Raw genomic sequence first — 21,949 nt, forward strand, 5'->3', positions numbered from 1 at the left:
CTGTCACCCACATCTGTGTCACCCAGTCCACGTCCAAAATAAAGCACAGTTTCTTTACGTGTCTCTCAGCTCCATGTGCCTCCTCCAGGTCTCCTTCTGGCTCCATCCTGCTTCCTCCCTTCTCAGTCTCCTCTGCAGCTGCTGCTTCTCCCTGCTCAGCCCCACCCTCCCTTGGGTGGGGCAGGACACCTGGAACCTCCCCCTTTCCTGGGGACCACCCTGTTACATATTGATTAGGCACTCGGTCAATCAGGAAGTTTCCTGGTGGCTGTTTTTCTGTTCCCTAATTACCCTGTAACCAGATCTCACTTTAGGTGGTGGCTAGCTCAGCAGGATTTCAGTCAAACACTCCTATTTTCCTGGGAGCTGTTTTGTTCCTTCTGTTCCTATGTGCTTAAAATCACCATCAGCCTTTCCCGTTCCCCAAGTCTTCCACTGTCTCAGTTTCTCTCACTCAGACCTAAACTCCATGAGGACAAGCTCTTGGTGTTCCAGAACTGACCCTGTGTCTCCATGTTGGAAACTTTTCTAAAACCCATCAACAGTAGGTTACACGGCAGCGTAACCTGAACACTATGGAGAAAAGAGAATGAATCAACGTCACAGGCAACAACATGGGTGCTACTTAAATATATGATGTTGAGTGAAGGAATCAGACACAAAGTTGTCCATAATCTGAACAAAACAAAACAACACAGCACAACTCTGCCCATCGGCCCCAGCAGCCCAGACACCCATCCAGATGACCCACATCAGGGTAAGAGCAGTTGGAGGTCCCGCCTACAGGCCCCAGGGGCCTGGAAGACCCAGGCCATAATCGGTAAAAACCCAGAATACAGCAAACCCTAAGTAAACAAAGGGAAGAAAGAAAACCACAAATGGTCAACAGACCCTCAGGGGAACAATACAACACAGAAAGAAAATCAATCTCCAGACCACAACAACAGTGACATGGGAGAATTTTTCTCCTTGTATATGAAGAATTCAAAATGTCCATAATGAAGAAAGTCAAAAAACTTGCCCAACACAAACAAAACTCAGAAAGCCAGATCAGCGATATGCAAGAAGACACAGAAGAGGACTAGAATGTTATGAGAAACAATCAACAAACAGAAGATAAAGAATAAATGTTAATTAAGAAAATAAACTGCAGGGTATAAAAAAGATCAATGGAGGAGGTAAAAAATTCTGAAAAAAATCCATGGAAATAGAGTAATAGCTATGGTGAAAGAAAGTTTATGGTGATTAATTACAACTTAAAAGTGTGAATACAGTGGTCCTTTTGGAAATGAAAGATTTTCATCTTCTACAGCCAGAGGGAGAAAATTACTTAAGTTCAGATCCAGCACTTAATTGCAAAGTTAGTGAAGCCCCAGAGAAGGTTAAATTCTCAATGTTAACAAGTCCTCTACACTGAGGAGGGGACCCAGATTTGAAAGGACATTGCAATATGTGCAATAAGGACCTCTGGGTCATTCACTTAAAAAGTGCTAAATCTCTAAATTTCCAAAAAACTCTTGGACCTTTTGGTTACAAACTAACTGTAAATCTTAGCTTGAAGACAACAACTAGGCTCTAACTTGCTAGGAAATATGTGTTGTCAAGAGACTATCTTCCAACTGATAGAGGATAAGGATAAAATAACTGGGCAGGAGGCACAAGATCACACAATGCCAACAGCTGGAGGTGGGGGTAGAGGGATTAACATAGTCTTTAACCCAGCTATAGGTAATAAGATCCCTAGGCCCAATGCTTCAATCATAAAGCACAAGACCCAAACAGGTATCAGATGCTGGGTGTCTGGAGCTCTGACCTGAAGGTGAAGATATGGGGATTGAGTGCAATTGTAGACTCTCTGGCCCCTTTCAAATTCTACATAGTTTATTCAAAGTCAACAACAAACAAACCAGGAAGGAATGAGCCCCACCCAAAGTGAAGAAGACTCTATCAGGACAATCTCTGCACTGGCTGGGGGCAGCTGTCCTTCTGCCCACCTGTGCCTATGCAGGTGCCCCTTTTTGCCAACTGTGGAACCAAGCTTAGCTGAGGTTTCGTCATTTTGTATTTCCTCCACCTTGCTATGTTAGTCCTTGTCCAGCCGCATTCAGGAGATAGTTTCAGCAGTCACAACCCTCACTCCACTTGGTGACGAAAAAGCAGACCACCCCAGCTGCCAATGAGGGCAGTCCTATCCGTAAATGGGACAGCATCTCTAACCGTCCAATCAGTTTGAAATTAAAACCGTGCGCGCCAAAATGCCTTTGTAGTAGCCAATGAGTAATTGCCAGCTTCTTGCAAAGTTCGCGTCACTCGCGACCCTATAAGATACCCCTGCTTCCTCTGTTCGGGACTCCCGACCTCTGCCGTTGCATTGGTGCGTGTCGAGGGCCCGGACTCGAGCCCGTAATAAACTCCTTTGTGCCCTTGCATCGGTTGTCTGTGTCCTTGGCAGCTGCACTGGTCGACATTGGGCACAACACCAACTCTGTCTCCCTCCACAGGACAGCAGCCTCCTGCCTGCGCTGCACCAAGCTGGGGCTTCTCTTCACTGGCCTCCCTCAGCAGAGGCAGCTCTCCTTAAGGTCGCCCGCCCGCCACTATGTGTCTCAGCAGACCTGTCCCTTTTGGGGCAACCCTTTCTGCCCACTTGTATGTATGCAAGTGTCCTTTATTCTTCTCTTTTATAATAAACCTGCATTTTTGGCTATAACTAACATATCTGTGACTTGGAGAAACTTGCTGGTGCTGCTGAAAGGGGAGCTACTGGCATTGTGGGAGCCTTGTTTCTGGTCTTGTGGCGCCTCCTTTCAAATTTTCTATTCTTATCCTCCATCAAGATCATGGTACATCAACAATCAGTCACAGCAATGTTTGTACTATTAAAGGAGTACTTAATATACACACAAAGGTTTCTGCCAGATCTCACCAATTTTTATCAACAAGACTCAATAAATGATATGTGCAATGGATCTCTGAGGGGTAGATCCAGGGAGGCAAAACATAATACTGTATAAAGGAGAGTCTATGAGATAACTAAGGATTTAACAACATTAGTTGAGCAAAGCACTGTGACAATGAATCTTGAAATCTTGGGACAGAGACAACTGTACTAAGTCATGTTAGAATGCCAGACTGCCAGGACAGACTTGGGGAAATGTGTAGTAAAAATCTCTGACAAGGGAACACATTAGCATGAATAGTTGCTGATCAGCAGAAGGAGGTGGGCTGCTTTGCCACAAAAAGGGCAGAGTGGAATATTTTTCCCACAATTGATCCATTTTGTTTTGTGTCAAGAGATTTCCTACTTTGTTTTGATAGTTGCTAGGTAAGAGCAAAGGTCACAGGCAAGAAAAGTATGGGGATGTAGCAACCTGGTGGTCCCCAGGAAAAGGGGAGGTACCAGGTTCCCTGCCCCACCCAAAGGAGGGTGGAGCTGAAGAGGAAGGCGAAGAAGCTGGGGAGGAGTCTGAGGAAGGAAGAAGTAGGATGGAGAGCAAGAAGGAGACCTGGAGGAGACACATGGAGCAGAGAGACATGTGGAGAAACTGCGCTTGCTTCTTGGTCTTGGACTGGGTGAAACAGATGTGGTTGACAAACCGGTGGGGAGGTTAGCGATGGCAGCTTTTAACTTTTTGTTTTAAATATTTATTTATGCATACAAGAGATGGGGTGTAGGCCAGAGGTACAGGGGGTGAGAGAATTCACCAGAGATGGAGTGAAGCGCTGAACAGACAGACTGACTGAAATACACTGCTGAGGGAAGCAGCGGGCCAGACAGGAGAGGTATGTGCAGCACTATGTGGGTATATCCCTGGGCTGGGATCAAACTTGTGCTGGGCTAGGATCGAACTTGTGCTGTGGTGGCTGCGAACTGCTTCATAGTGCCGTCTCTTAAACCTTTGAGCCACCAAGGAGGCCCCAACCAATGCATTTTTATAGTACTTTAAAAATACTGGCGGATCTGTAGTTTTACTGAAGCACTTGTTATAGGACAGGGAGAGGGGCAGCCCAAGCCCCGCAAACCTGCCTATTCTAAATGGGTTCTGCCATCCGCCGCATCAACACAAAACATAGGAGACTTTAATGGGAAGGAACTTTAATTAGGAAACAATACAGGAAAGGCAAAGAATCTAGTTTCTAAATGAAGCACCCAAAGTTACCCATCCCCTCGTGGGTAAAAGTCCATCCAAATGGGACTGGCCCAGAGCAAGGCCCCAAAGTCTGCCACAAGTCTGAAGCACCTTCCAGTGGGGACCCACAGAAAAGGGTCACAAACAACCAGACAAGCCCGGAAGGAAAAGAGCAAAATCAACATCAAGATAAAAGCTGCCATTGTCACCTCCCCATGGGTCTCACCCACATCTGTGTCACCCAGTCCACGACCAAAAGACAAGCGCAGTTTCTTCACGTGTCTCTAGGCTCCATGCGCCTCCTCCAGGTCTCCTTCTGGCTCCATCCTGCTTCCTTCCTCAGTCTCTTCTTCAGCTTCTCCTCTTCCTGCTCAGCTCCACCCTCCCTTGGGTGGGGCAGGGAACCTCCCCCTTTCCTGGGGACCACCCTGTTACACACTCATTGTTAACTAACCCCTAAAGTGACTTATTTCAGTTTAATTTTGCATTGACTTAACCACTGATTTGAAAAACTATATAAATTTCTGGGGTACATCTTCACCTCTATGTCAGTATAAATTTCACCAAATATTAATTTCCCCAGAAATGAAAGGTGAATCCATATTGGGTAATACAGGAAAATAAAGCTGTTGAATAATAGGTATCTGGGCTACATAGAAAACAAAGCAATCCATAATTTCATGTCAAAAATAATAAAAGATTTGTTAAAATTATTTAAATTGATCTGGAACTGTGTACAAAATTTCACATAATATTTTCATTTTGACTTTTGAAATATACATGTGATTTTCCATCCTATCTGAAAAAATGATTCTATTGGCAGCTAATTATTAGGATACAGTAAGCTTATGATTTATATATGCTGCTAATATTTGTTCTTTATATTTTTAATAAAAACCAAAAAAGTTTTGCTAAGTGTAATAAATTTGTATTTAGTGGTACATTATCTCAGACCTTCAATATAAATTGTCCTGTATTTAAGCTTTACAAATACTCATATTTTAGCATGAGATTAATACGTCTGCCAACAAGTTCTAGATTTTATTTCTTTATGATTCATTAAGAGTAAGCAAATTGTGAACTCTAGGTTAAAGGACATTAAATGTGTCTGTATTTTTTATTACTCAAGTGCTATGGCATATTTTATCTCTTTCTAATGCAGTGGTAGTTAATACTTTTGTGTACTATAAACATGATGTCTGATAACTGTTATCAAAACATCTGTTCTTCTGTATATGCCATTTCTAAAATGTTTATTTTGATGGCTCCCCAGAGGTATAATCGAATCAAAGCTTGGCTTGTGTATCATATATGAATTTTAGGTCTAATATTTCAGGAGTGGCTTTGTCCTTGGCTATTACCAATTTTAAAATTCATGGAAAGTGAAGATAAACCATACTTTATATTTTCTGATAAGCAAACATTATAAACAAATGGTTATAGACTTCAGACAGCCCTGTTGAAGGCCTCAGGGTAGTTCCTAGAGAAGGACTTTGATTAAAATTGTCATCCATCACCATTCCCAGAAGTTGGCAGGAGTGGAGCCCTAGAACTTGAGGCATCTGAGAAGAATACCAAAGTATCTGCTGCAACATTGATTATGTTCGACAGGAGAAATCCACAACAAGACTTTGAAACTACCTTGCCTATAATTTGATAGGAGCCTTGCTTACAATTTAATAGAAGCCTACTTAAAGGTGATATATAATGCAAAATGAACCCACTAAATATATTAGCCAAGGATAAGCCAAAAAGATTAACCCCATGTGTACCATGGTCTGTATAGAGGACATTCCTTATAGTAAAATTTGTGTTCTGAATTTTATCAATGTTAAGACTTTTTTCCACATTATATCGCTTCCAAAATCAAGTCAAGTTTAATAATCACTGCTGTCCAGAATCAGTCATTCTGTTTGACTTTGGCCTGAGCAAAATCTGATAGATTACAGATATTCCTAGTTCCTCAGCTCAACTGAAATATGAGTATTAATAATTATACTTACATTTAACTGAATTGTTTACATTGTGTTGCCACCAGGTTTAACATTGAGTGAGAGTTTCAAAATTAGAAGAAAATGTTTGGAATGAAACAAAAATAATTGTTGGGAAATGATATATCACATGCACAACATTAAAAGAATGGAAGGAAAACATGTTCATCTCAATAGATGCAGGAAAAAAATTGACAAAATACAATATCAATTAATGATAAAAGGAAAACTATAGCTATATCTAGGAAGCAAGGGATATTTCAAGTCTGATATGTTAGCATGTCTCTTCTGTAGATGTGATTTGTATATCAATTAGGTGGCTATTATTTTCTGATCATCTCTTCTTGATGCTGTCAACACACAATAATATATTGAGGATTATAAAAATTATTTCATGTTAAAGAAAATTTTAAAAAGTAAATCTTACTCTTTAGTTTTTCTGTGGTATTATTATTATTTTAGAAAAGAGAATTAAAAAAGAATGTTTTTATTTCCAATCAATGTCTTGTGATGACCAGTTTTTAAAGTTTCCTTTCATCATAAAATCACTTTAAAAAAATGTTTGATATGCTTAAATCCATGGCAAATATTAAGGGAAAGAATCCTTAACATCTAAGCAGGCATCTTTTAACAAATCTGTGATTTTCAGATGCCTCCTTCTGTCTGTGAAGTGTTCTTTTCTCTCCTTTCTCTTTTTTATATGATAAACCTGCCCTTTTGGATATACATTAAAAAAAGAATGCTTAGTGTTCCTTCATTGGCCAGAGAAAGCACTTGATAGAGACTCCTGATTTCCTTTAATATCTCATATAAAATAATATCTCATTTAAAATACTAGTTATTTTTAGCAGTCTTCTTATTGTGTTACATAACAAGATAAGTCAGTCCTACCTTCTCAATTATTTATTTCTGTAATTATGTTTTCAATTTATCCTAGCTCCTTTTAGTGAAAATTATGATTTGGAAAATACAATATGGATACAAGCATAGCTCATTGATTTATCTTATTCCATGCTCTAAATCTTTTGGGGACATGTCAGAGAAATACTTTAAAGAGAAAATAATGCATTCATCTCTTCCTTCTTCAGAAAATACGTAGAGGGAGTTATCAACTTGCATCTCAGAACCCTTAGAAATGCTGTCTTTATCTTTTACTTTCATCAGGAAGCTATTCCTGCCATGAGGAAGATTCCAAAAGAAATCCTGACTACACCAAACAAGTGAAATTAGGAATTCTGTTTTTATACAGGGGAACTTCTCTCTTGACACTGAAAGCAAGTATGTTAAATACAAACTTAACTCCTCTAAGTAGCATCTTCCAAAACTGTTTTTTGCAGAACACAGCATCCATGGGGTGTTAATAGCTATCACACAACAAGAAGCTTCTAAAGCCAAAAAAGTGTGGTAAATGCCGATGTAAGCAGTTCTTCTCTGTGGCAGGACTTCTGTTCTCCGACTTTCCAGGAGGAATATAAACTACGCTGTGTGGCCAAAATTAATGGATTATAGAGTACTTCCCTTTCTAAGCATCAAGTGCTGTCCTGGGAAATTCTGTGGACACAGGTTCAGGAGTTATAGAGATGAAATTAATTAAAAGTTTAGAACTTAAACACTTCTAGGTACAGATGAAGTAATAGTGATTTTTCCAGCTAAAACTACCCAAAACAACAAGAAATAAATTTCAGGACATGAAAGAATACAGCACAGGGAGAAAAGTGAGTCCTCTAATTGTCTCAGCTGCACCTGCAGAGAGTTCTCGGAGCCTGGAATGGAGGTGAATCCAAAAGAGGCTTCGGACTCCCTGTCTTGAAGAAATTTGAGTGTCTGGGGAGAGCAAAGCAGTGAGGTTTTTGCAGGATGGATCTCCAGACGGTGAGGGCACTAGATTACTGAAATCTGGAGATGTCAGCACCTTGTTAGCCAGGATATGGAAAACAGTGAACACTGCCTCAGGCTTTTGTCTGAAACCTCTCTAAAATACTGACATGATTATTTGCCATGTACTGAATCTATTCAAAAAACAGAAGGCAGCTTGATGGTTAAAATGATGTTTTTTGTTTTTTTTTTTTTAATGCCCTTAAGAACTGAAATGACTTTCTCTTCAAGTCTATTTTGAGAGGTAAGAATTTTTATTCCCAATCTGGATTTTTTTCTTGAATCAAAATGTGATTTTTTTTATCCCTGGTGAGGAACAAGATTACACATATTTAATAATGTCCAGTTCATTATAGAAATGAACTGTGTGTTAATAAAAGTAGTGTGCTCTTATACCTCATTTCTGGAAGAGATGTCTAAATGCTAAGAGACAGTTGATAGAAGGTCACATGTCAGTTTACCAAACATAAACTCTTAGGTTTTTGATTTGGTTACAAACAGAAATACAAGAAGCAATGTGTAATGATCCTGAAGATATATTAACAAGCAAAACAGGAAAAGGCTTTTACATCATACAGAAATCACACTAAATACTATATTTTAAAAGGAACCTTTTAGATTTTACAATAGAGCATACTTTAAAAAAATAAAGCATTCCAAAAGAAGGTTAGCTAATTAATCTGCAAATTTTCATGCTCTTCCACAAGCTTTGTGAATGTCTCACATTTTTATCTATACATTGGTCCAAAACCTCTTATTCTTCTTTGTTCCCGTTGCACTTGAAGGGTAGACCTTGAGAGTTCTACAGAGCATACTATATAGACTTTGTTGACAGTAGTCACTGTCAATTACTCACCTTTGCACAGAGTTGAAGTTTCTACTTAAGCCTACATGCCATTATCCAAAATCCATCCACAATTCAATTAACTAGAACAGTAAAATAAATCAGCTTTACAACTTCCATGTTCAAGGTCCCAAATTCAAGAGTCATCTATTCTCTGACGCAAACTCCATGAACTTTGCATTTTCAAAGTCTCAAGGTTAAATCATAGAAGTCTTATTTTTAAATGATTATTTTGAAAAATAATATTTATTTTAACTGATATATATCAAGCTGCCCCTGAAGATAAAAGCAGTATTTCAGGTGGCAGTGTGGGCCTGAAAAGTAACTAGACTTTTTGCTATTAATGACATTACATTTAAAATAATACTTTGAGTCATGTAAAGTTAATTTTCAAGATTAAGTAACTTGCTCACAACCTGATAAATGATGAGTGAAGTTTGAAATATAGATTTTTGACTTTTGAACAGCATTTTTAAGTATTACCTTTATTTTTTTTTAAGTATTACCTTTAATTGCATGCCAAATGTTTTATATTTCATTCCAGTGAGATTTTTAAAAAATCTCCTAATTTTGCTTTTATATTTTTATTTCTGTAATTTCCCTGCATTTTTTAAATAACTAAAACAATTCATTTTCCTTTGTATAGCAATTTGGAGATACCGAAATGCAACTAGATCAAATGAGCAAGGTTTCCTAGGGGAAGATTAATGCAAATTTTACAAGTATCCACAATGTGTTATGAAAATGCTAGTGTCATCTCAGGGACAATGCCATGCTAGTCATTGAAACTATGGAATGAATGTTAAATGATGATTATTCTAAGGCATTTACTGCTTTATTATTTTTTTTTAAACATCCTGTGTAATGTAGATCATGAAGATGCCTGGAAATTTATATTGGCCAATGTCTTCTTGAAATCTGTTTTGGGGCATCTGTGATATTTTGCACCATATTTCAGCCTTATTCCAAGTTTGGAATGTAGCACAATAGTTAATATGAGCAATTGGTACATCATGGACATCTGGCATTTTTTGGCAAAGTATCGTCATAATTTCATAATGTGGTAGGAAATGGTGACATATGCTGAATGTAGCAGTCCATCCAAATTGGGTGAGTCAATACATTATAATTTTGAAGTTATGCTAACCCTGGTAATTCAAATCTTATGAATTACTTTTTCACTGTGTGTGTGTGAGCCTTGCACTTTGGTAATCTTTTAAAAAATGTATTTCTGGGAAAGTAATAAGTTTTTGAAAATTATAAATGCAAATATTAAGGCAAAAAATTTACACAACTCAAGGGAAATAAGGACAAAGTAAAGATTTTCTCATCACTCCCAAGCAGTTCTCCAGACCAGCCACTCACATAACTGCAACGTTTTTGAAGCATCTTCCATATGCCTGTACAAATTATATATAGAAGCAGACCTAAACCTATAAGATTTAAACGTAAGCAAAACTATACTCTGAATATTTCTCTGCAATTTGTTTTATTTATTTAATATATATATTTTTATACCAATACACATACCTCTACTGCAGTCTTTTTAATTGTTTTATAGTTCTCCATTAAAAGATAAATGGAGGCACATTAAAATTAAAATATATAGAGAGCAAACAACTATTTCCAATAGAGCAATGGTGAACTGAATGTGATTAGGAGCCCTGGGTGGAAAATACCTGGGGGAAAAATGTATCTGGACAAAAGGCAGAAACAAAGAAAGGGAATTACTGATTGCCAATAGCTTAAAGTCTGTTTAGATGCTTGTGTTTAGTTGGGCTTCATTTTGTATTTTGTACCCTCATACCTGTGCTTCTGCAGAAAGGTGGGTTAAGTTAAGATTTTGTGTGATGACGAAACTGTTGAGGCTCCTTGTATGTAGTCTAGTAAAGGTTTATTAGGTCCTTTCAGAGGTGAGAGTCAACAGGATTGGGAAACTCTTGAAATAGGCATTGAGTAAAAAAATTATTCGTCAAAGCAAAATAGCACAATATTAGCTGATGCTGATTGGATGAACTTAGTGATTTTTATAATCTTGACTATAGGTGTGGGACTATTTTTTATAAAGATTTATTTATTTATGCATACAAGAACTGGGGTACAGGTCAGAGGTGCAGGGGATGAGAAGATTCACCAAAGACAGAGTGAGGAGCAGAACAGGCAGATTGACTGAAATACACTGCTGAGCGGAGCAGCGGGCGAGACAGGAGAGGTCTGCTGCACCATGTGGGTAGCTCCCTGGCCAGGAATCGAACTCGGAGTGCCTGCAGATACCTTCACAGTGCTGTGCTTAACCTTGTGCCACCAGGAAGGCTCCAGGTGTAGCACTTTAATAGGTGAAACTAGACCAATTTGTAGATCACTGTGGAGTACCATTATTTTTTTCAAGTTCAACAACAGTAAAACCTAGGTTGTCAAGTGGAGAGTCAGTGAGAATGATTACCCATTCATGAACTAGGTCTTATATAAGTTTCAATCATTCAAGGTTTTGCTTTAATATATATTGGTCCACATTAATTATTTTAATTATAGGTTTGTGGGTTCCCACTTTATTAAGTCAATTTGTAAGTTACATAGCCTTTATGTAAGGTTTTAATTATCACTCTTGTGTCAGAGTGTCTATCAGCACTATGGGATTCTTAGAATAATGGGAACTCTAGGAAATTTAGGCAAGACTATAGCTAAAGAGAGCTATACCTATTATTCCTTCATGTTATCTGTAGTTATTTTTTCTAAGATGATAGGGAATATGATTTTTAAATGTAAGGGGACCTTCCAGTATAACTATAATTTGAGATCCAGTATTGATTTAGTCCGTGAAGCTTTGTCAATTGATAACTTTTTGTAAATGATTTAGTTAATTTACACTGTAAGTTGTGGCATTACAAAAGACAGAGAACATCATTTGATTTTTGTTATATAATTTCTTCAGTATATTTTGGGTTTTAAATTGGGTTAAATTATGGATCATTCTTTTAACTTAAATATATGGATACATTCACATGAGTGTGTAATTAGGTAGTATTATCAATATAACTATAATTATATATTAATTATATATGTAAATATGTGTATGTAACTTTTCATAACTATTATTTCCTCTCCCGGTATCCAAATTTCATTCCTTTATCATTATTTTGTTTGTTTAAGGCTTTTGGATTCCAAAACTCAGTTTTTAGTTTCTTTTTCAGTATGATAATACATAGTGCAAAACTTCTATGCAGTTACAGGAAAAGGGGTGAAATCTTTCATTCTGAGATCCCCAGTCTACCTTCCTGGGTTTGAATATTTACTTAAGAAAGGTAAATTAGCCTCTCCTTGGGGCAGGGCAGGCAGCCTCCTTTCTGGAATATCAGTATCTTGGCATGTTGCTAGGGAGCAGCAACCACTAAGGGCAAGCATCTTGGTCTTTGCTAAATATTTTCCTTTGTATTTATTCCCACACTATCCTCTTTTGTTATAATGATCTTCCCAGTCACTTGCACACTGATGGTTCCTGAGTACGTTCCTTCAACTCACGCCTTTCCTCTTTCATGAACATGTAGATTTTCTGCTGGTTACTAGAAATACTTGTCCTACAGACATCATTTATGATTTCGCAAGACATTAAAATAGAAGTCAGAAAGGAAGGTAGTTTACAAGAGTAAATACTCAAAAGCTAGACAGTCTGCCATGGATCCCAGTTAGATAACCTACTTGCTACATACCTTGGATAAGTCATTGAACATTTCTGCTCCTTAGTTTCCTCATATAAAAAAGGGGGAAAAGTGATTTGGGAGATAGGTGAGAAATGTGTATACCCACCAGAATAGAATATTCCTTATGTGAACATTCAATATCAGTAGGATCAGGGAGTGATTAAGTTGAGTTACAGTCTGCTAAAGAGGAGAGTAAGAAAAATGGTGCTGAGCTTATATAATTTGTTTTCTTTATTCTCAAAGAAGAGAGTCATATAAAACTAATTCTATGCTTTGCATTAGTAACAAACACCTAGTATACTGCTTTTATTAGTTTCCATCGCAATGCTGAGAAACAGGGTTTTAAATTATTTCATGTGAATAAAATTATTATATAGATGTAGGTGGATCCTACTATAGCATTAATTTATTCACTCATTCATCTCTAATCCATTCATTTTTATATTTGTTCACATAGTCAATAACCTTTCATTTGCTGTTTTGTACTTGGCAACTTATGAATTTCTCACTAAGGAATTTTAAAAGATATATTAATGTTATTAAGAAGAGAAAAAAATAAATTTCTTGGTAAAGTCACCACATATTTTCAATATAATACATAGTAAAGATGTAAACTAGGGTCATTTTACATAAGAACTATAATCAGATGTAGTTTTTACTGATTTAAGCAATATTTAGTGTGTTTCTCCTATGATCCAGTTGGTCAGTCGTACTATTAGCTGTCGATCCATTCATTCTCAACAATAGCCACTGAATATTTTCCAGAGAATCATGTTTTCATCTCATCCCTTGTAACCACAGTGACCATATGAATTGGATAGTCCTTCATAATAAAGCAAAATTAAATTCTTCAAGAGATTTTCTGAAAATAATTGCTTTCCTGATACAACTCTCTTTGTAACCTTACCATCCTCAATTGTCCCCAATGTTCCCTGCACCCTCCTGAATTGCAGTATCCCACTACTAAGATGAGGGGACCAGCTGCATGCTGAAGAATATTGGAGCAGAAAAACTCATCATTGAATTTTAAATTTGGGAAGATAAAAGAATGTTTGTAGTATAAGCCACTTTTAATCATTTCTGTTACATGTGAACAAGTACATTACAGACTGATACAAGTAGTAGAATAAATCATTTGGGGTTACTTAGTGCATATCTGGATCTGAGCCCATTCTCACTATATCACCATTTAAATAGAAGATTTTCACACTGAGGAACTAATTGCATGTAAAATTATGTATTATTAGGCGTAGGTCACCCTGGCACTTCCTGTACACTGAGCATAATGTCTTCTTAGGATGAGGGTGGAATGAGAAGGAATTAAAACAGCAGGAGGAAGTGGAGAATGTTGAATAGGGAGTGGAGAACAAGGGAGTCAGAAATAAGACATGACCTGTTGGCAGTAGGAGTAACATTGCATACAATCACTGGACAAAGGATGCAGGAATTTAAAATACATAAAATAGTAAGAAAAGGAAGGGTTTAAGGAAATCAAACACCAAGAGACACCCACACAAAATGACATTTTCTCTGGCAACTGGTCTGTTTAGAGAGACCATGAAGAAAGAAAAGGATCAGAATGGTCTGAGGAGCAGGGAATACTGTATCCCAGTGCCAAACTGAAAATCTTGTATTTTATATTGCTTAAAACAAGCACATTGATATTTCCTTCAGGCTTCTTGAGGTCTCTTAAAGGAATATGGCATGAAAAACATGCTCGAGTAAATTCTTCTCATTGACCATTTCAGGATGCAAATACCTTGTGAGTGATGGGAAGGAAGATGTAGATTCCCTATTTTCCAGGTATGCTATTGTTTTGGAGCAATACGACGACTATTCCAATGTCTTTTCCAGGTCAGTTCTCATATAAACATCTTTATTTTCTGGATAATGTAAAAATGACAAAATTCTCTGATGAATGTTCAAGGTGATGACTTTTTGTAGAAGGACATGTCTTTCTCAGACTGCCTTACGTTGCCTCAAGGACAAGGTACTATTCCCATTACTAACATGGTGTGAATTCACGGAGAGCAGAGAAGCTTTTAAGGATAGCCAATAAAAGCTTGAGGAACATTAGTGAAAACAAAACAATACCCTAAAAAACAAACCAGTGTATCTCAAATAATCAGTTTTATGACTTCTTATTTTTCTGTGCTTATCTGTGGAAATATGATGGCATGTAGAAATTGCTTAACTAAAGAAATGCATCAGAATCTTAAACTAATGGGTATGTTGTGCTATGCTTTAACTTAATGAGGTGGCACTTTTTGGACTATCCCACTTTATATGTAAATTTCTCTAACCCTTGTAAATGGAAAAATCTCATATAGAATATGAAACATCATTGTACTGCATAAAAATTATATCAAAATGGTTTTTCTTGATGACATGCATCCATTAGAGGGAACCTATAAAAATGTTATAAACATATTTGGATCTGCTAGGTGATGATTTTTCCTGACAAGCTAATGTGGTGTGCCTCAAGTAGAAATGGAGCAATATTGTTGAAAAGAACAAAATGTATCTAGTATCTTTTATGCCAAGAGAATTTCAAGGAAAAGAGTATACACTTTCAAAATCCCTGCTGCTAAGGTGCCTCTTGAGAATTGCAGGTTTTCACATGATATTTTTTTGCATGTGCTTTTTAGATTGATAGAAAGCAGATTGATGGAGACAGAATTTTCATAAGGAATACCACCTTGTGAAGTTTGTCACTACTTCTATTAACACATTTTCCCCTGAGTTTTCTATAATTGATATAATAGTTCTGTAGAACTAAAAATTTTAAAATGTATGCCTCTATTTTGTGTAAATATCATCTTTAAATCTACATTTACTTAATTTTTAAGAAACATACATTCAGAATTTAGTATAGCATATATATATTATATATTTAATGACTAAACTATATTCTTACATTCCTGATAAATCAGAGAAAATTAAATTTTTTGACATTTAAGTATAATATTCAAATTCTAAGCATACAATCAGCTAAAACTCAATTAATAAGCCTATTATCAGTCAGCCTGTGTGTTAGTATTAGACACTTTTTAACAAAGTTACAAACTACTAGTTCATTTCATAACTTTAAACAAAATAAAAGGATAAAAGGAATATCAAATTGAAAAGTGTCTACTCACAACACTGTAAATTTTAATTCAACATGATTTTAGATTTTTTTAGAGCTATTTACACAGCAAGCAAAGAAATAGAGCAGTGGGTTGAAATTTTTGAAACATCAGAGCCTGATCAAAATAGATGCTGTTTGCAAACATGTTAAATATATGAGTATACTAGTTCATTTAAAATAGAGATTAAAAAGACAAATCAGTGGAGAGAAAACACACCATGATTCAATGTGGTATAAGGTTTTGGCTTCTATAATAATGACCAATGGCTGGGATTTGAGGCAGATAGACGAATTGTGTTGAAGCTCAGCAATTAGGAATAAGACCACACATAAAACCAAGACTTCAGAAGTTTTACACTAATTCACATAGGAACTAAAGATTGAAGGACTAAATAAATAAAATAAAAATAAATAAAATTACAGATCCTTAAAAGCTATAGTAAGTTAGTCATGGCATGCACCACAGGGGAAAACACACATATACCCCCACACACAAACATTGGGAATTAACTACCAAAACATAGATCATGTATGAACATAGTGTTCAAATGCAAATTAGTTCAAGCGCCACACTGTGGAGCTCTGCAGAGCCAGTTCGATACTGGCAAGGATCCCACATGGCACTGCAGACCTCTCCTGTCTCACCCGCTGCTCCCCTCAGCAGTGTATTTCGTCAGTCTGCCTGTTCTGTTCCCCACTCTGTCTCTGGTGAATCCTCTCACCCTCCCACGCATCTGGCCTGTACCCCAGTTCTTGTATAAAATAAAAATAAATAAATCTAAAAATAAAATAAAATAGATAAATGGATTTTACTTATGTGAAATAGTGAAACTGAAAGATAGACAATGGCTAAATAATAATTTTAAAAATGAAATTCAGTAAGCAGTCAAAAAATTATTCAGACATTGTTGGAATAGTCACTGAAACTACATTTGTGGGGATAATTCATATTACAACACAAACGTAAAAATAGATTTTTTTAAAAGAAAAGGTTAAGGGATATGATGGATGGTAAAACAAGAAAGCCCAATATGGGTCTTTTTAGGAAATTCAGGATAAAAAAGTGAGAAGAATGTAAAGAAATAATATTTAAAGCCATAATGACTGACATTTTCTGGAATTGATAAAGAGTCTAGTGATAGTGACAACAAAATCCATAAGCGAATTTACAATTAAAAACATGTAATGAAAATGAACATTATTAGAGGCAAGGAAATGATAAGATTTGAAAAGTAACAAAAAAGAAGAAAAAAAATGTTACATTCAAGGGAAATGCACTTTCACATTGAAAAGTAAAAGACTTTTAATTTGCAACAACAATGAGTCATATCAAGACCATGGCATCTTTCTTTAAAGATTGGAATAAAATAAGGGTAGTATCAGAATTTTGTATGTAGCTCAATTATCTTCAATAGTATGTAAAAATTAAGAGAGAAAATTGTGCTTAATACTTAACTGAGAGAATTAGCAACGATGATATTAAGTGAGAAAGAACTTGAAGGAAGAGATAATCAGATACTACTGAAAAACTAAATGAAAAATATATGGATATATAATATAGAGTCATTAACAAACAGGAAATTACTTTCTTGTTCAATAATATGAACAATGAAAGTCAATGAATTTATGTTTAAATGTTCTATTTCTCATACAGTTTTTTAAGTAGAAAGATATTAATCTAAAATTTAGCTCAATTTTTAAAGGTAACCATCGAAAGAAGAATAAAATTGCATAAGTCTTGGTAAATGAAAGGCAGAAAATAAGAAAATAAATTTAAAAAAGGAAAGATCAGCGATATATAGCATAAAATAATTAGAAATAAATCAATATATGTTATTAGTCACACTTAAGAAAGTAAATTAGAAAAGTGAGTGCAATGCATTCCACAATAGTGTGTATTCACATGCTTTCTTAGTTGCAATTCTTTTGCTATTTGAATCAATGAAGCTTCTTCTGTCTGCACAGTCTGTTTGTGTTGTACTAACAAAGGATTTTTAGCTTCTTTCCTCTAATTGAAGCTCATATTTGAGAAATGCATTGTACCAAATTAATCTGAAATCGTATAAACTAAAAACTCTTCCTCTTTCTACTCTGACTCATCTTCACTGAATTTGGAATTCCATCCTCATCGAATGCATTGCGTTATTACAGATATCACTGTCATCAAAGTTGGGCTACTTTACATTCATATTTACTGCTCTTTTTGCTCTGTGTAGATTCTTAAAAAGCTTACAGTGCAGAAACAACTTTACTCAAATTGGGTAGGTTTGAGTAGACTTAGGAATTAGGTATTCAATGCCATGCCATATTTCAAAAATCAAAAAAATACTTTGGCTTTTACTAGAATAAATATTCAATGGTCTGGAAAGTTTCCTGAAAAATGACTTTCAAGTACAGAGCAAGATATGTAGGTATAAATAGAACCTGTTAATTTATACATATTTATGGTTGGTTGATAAGAAAGAGCAGCTTAGACTTTTCTGCCCTTTGGTATAGTTAGTTGAAATTATGTGACATTAATCAGTCTTCTAGTATTTATGATTTAACTCTTTCATGGGTTTAATAACTTGTATTAACTTGATTTTCTTTTGTATCATTGTTTTCATACATTGTCTTTTTTCTTTGCCTGGAAAGTGTCTTTTAATGTTCCAGGAAAATGTACATTTTTGTTCAGATGACAGTTCAAATGTCACACTTTTTGAACATTTAGAAATGGCTCATAAAAAAAACAGATTTCAAAGAAATCAAGATATATATATTATTAGCTGAATATTCTATAAGCTAATGCCATTTATTGAAAGCACGAAGGCTAATAAAAGCTGGCCATGTGACAATGGCATGAGGAATAAAGTCTAGAGGGTGTGATAGAAATGGGGGACACAGTTTTACGAGGGACATGGGAAGGGATATTGTGACCATACATCAAGAGACATTTGTGTCAGCAAAGTATTTGATGTTATAACACGCAGTTATTCCACCGTGGAGATAGTCACATAATCAAGTCAACAGAAGCCTAGGTGTTCCCAGGCCTGCCTTGTGATATGGGCTATACTCCATAGGTGGTCAAGGAATGCTCTACTGTGATTAGCGATAGCAAATAGGTCACAGTTGCCCATGAGTGGTCAGCTAGTAGCCAGCTCATAGGAACCCACAAAGAGACAATGGTGGTCGGGGGCTCAGACCACTACTGTTGCCCCCACAACCAACACACAAACACCTGTTGCCAAAATTTAGTTAGAATTAACACTCTACAGTCAGATTCTGATCATGTTAATTTCCCACTAAGGGTCCTCCTATGCCTTATTGTCGCCTTTAAAATAGAATGCTTTATCTCTACATTAGCATAACACGAACTGGCCTCTTAATCTAATTTACAAACTCATCCTGAGATTTTCTCCCCAACCATTAAGGAAATGTAAGCAGATTGATCAAATTACAGTTCTCAGACAAAAATCAGTCCATATACTTGTCTGAAAATTGACATACTGCTATCAATGCGATCCATTTTCTTGTTATGATCTAATGCCAGTGTATCAGAAATAAAAATATCTTTATGGACATATTAGACTAGTTAGGTTTCCTGTTAGATGTTTTCATATCACTTTTACTACTCCATCAGATAATTGAAAAGATTGTAATGAAATAATTAATATTATAAATTTTCAATGTCTTTCTTCCTATAATAGGGTATGAAACATAATAAATATGAGCATATTTCTTCTTTCAGTATTCAACATGTTAGTCATATGAAGAGTATATAATACATTTTCATTCAATTACTTTTTATAAAATGGCATAATGATATTTCCCTCATATGGTTGTTGTGAAATTAAATAACCAGTAAAAAATGTTCCCTTATAATTTGACTGACTCTTCATATATGACCTTGCAATTTGTATCACAATAACCTAAAATGTGTAGGCATTTAGTCATTCTGCAGATTAAAAGAAAATTTCTATTTCACTCCAAATTCTGTTTTTCAGTCATTATAATCCATAACATTTTATCTATTTTTTCATGTCAGAGATTAACTGTGATTTTAAAATATCATTCTCATTACATGTTTTTTTAATTACAATAATTATCTGTCCTTTAATTTCTCTCCACAATAGGCATAGTTGCTAAATTTTGTATTAATTGATTCCATATAGTTGGAAAAATCATCCAACTCTGTATGAATTTCTGGAATTTATCAGAAGTCAAAACAAAAGAATAAAACATTTTTCTACAAAGCACTTGTCTCAATGGCATTAGATGTTTCTTTTCTAACACTTTACAAAAAAAAGTTTTTACAAAAAAAATTATTTTACTAAATAAAGCTGTATATTGTATATATTATAAACATATTACTATAATATGTATTATAGCTCAGTAGAGAATTCAATAACATATAATTTGGGCTATAAAGGAAACCAGATATCAAATTCATTTACTAGCTATCCATGCTTTGTTAACTGCAGTCATTTATAACTAAAACACATACATTGCCTTCCAGCAATTCCATCTCCATATTTTATTTTTTGCACCTTCTTTTAGCAAATAAAGGTAGTTAGAAAGTCATTATAAATCAGTAGCTCTATATATTTTCATAAATATATATGTAATAGAAATAATAGCAAAGACAAGAAAGTGCCTTCATGATTTAAATAATTGGCTTTGCACTTGCACTAAGAACATGGGGTCATAGAAGAGACACATGGAGTTGAAACTTGTAGACAGGAGGCTGTAGGTGAGAGACATATGGGAGACTGACAATGGCAGCCTTTATCTTAATTTGTACGTTAATTTTTCTCCTTCGTGCCAGACTTGCTTAGTTCCTCTGCCCCTTTCCTATGGTTCCTCGTCTCATGGTCCCTGAGGTATCTTACCCTGGTGACAAATTTTTTAGCCTCAGTGGCCTGACATTAGGCCAACTCTGTTTGGATGGGCATAACCCCCCTAGGGAATGGATAACTGAATATTTCTTTGGGAACTCATCAGGGTCTCCTTCATTAAGCAAGTTAACAGATTCACTTTGGAAACTGCTTTCCTAATTAGTGATGATGGAGTAGCAACCTAAGAGAAATAGTAAAAATGTCTTTTCTCTATTAGCTCCTGAAAATTATTTTGATATCTATTATGATATCTTCTTTAAATACAATTTATACCTCTGATTTTCTGCAAGCAAACTCCCTTCTCAGAATGCTATGAATTCATGGGGAGAAAAAAACACCTCTAGCCATTCTGAATCATAACCTGATATCTGCATATACTTTATACACTGTGTGATCATTTCACAGATTTGTCCCTGATAACCATAGGCTTTTCAGTTTTTATTCTGAAGTCCTTCAAAGGTATTATTCAGATTTATTAGGAAAAAACATATTTCAAATATATTTTAACAGGGTAAAATTTACTGAACCTTGTAATTATTTTTAAAGTTTAAAACTGGATTTATATTAGATCACATTAATACATTTAAAGGTCTCTGATATTCTTCTAGCCCATGAACAGAGTGATTTCATCTTAACTATGCACTGTTAATTTCATTGCGGTGATTAATAAACCCTGTCACTATGCATTTATAAACCTGCTATTTCAGGTCTGCATTTATTGCTAGCCTTTTTTTCAAAGTGCCTTTTCATAGGAGCAGTTTAGCAAATGTTAAATTTCAAAGACAGATAATAGATAATTACAGACATTTAAATGATGAATGTTAATTTGATCATAATAAAACGTCAGGTAAATTAAGGTCATGACTATAGAAGACAGTTATTCTAAACCAGTTTTTATTGTTAGATAATAAATATGTCTCTCCTCTTATATCTTACCCATACAGTTATCTACTCAGAATTTAATATAGTTTTTAAATAAGAGTTAGCTGTAACTAGTTCTTATTACTCATCAACACAGATTCGAAGCACTTATGAATAAAACATTCTAAAATAGTAGAATGATATTGAATAACACACTGCAACACACATAGATAAAGAAATTACTTTCTCACTTTACCAATAAGAAAACTTTGGCATAAAGAAATTTAGCAACCAGGTCAAAAAAAAAAAAAGAATATTCTAAACAACTTCAAACTCTTGACACTAACCCTGGAAAATTATTCACTGAAAAGATTTTGCTATCATCTCTGAGTACAAAAATTTTAGTGAATGTGTTTCAATAGAAATTGTGTTTATCATTGGTCAGCTGCAGGTTATGTATAATTAATAATGTGTAGCTATTTTCAGGCATTTGGACCTGAGATGCAGCCAATAAAAAATCCCATATATGCTCTATACTAGGGGCTA

Source organism: Talpa europaea (genome assembly GCF_964194135.1).
Source record: "Talpa europaea genome assembly, chromosome: 5".
NCBI classification, from domain to species: domain Eukaryota; kingdom Metazoa; phylum Chordata; class Mammalia; order Eulipotyphla; family Talpidae; genus Talpa; species Talpa europaea.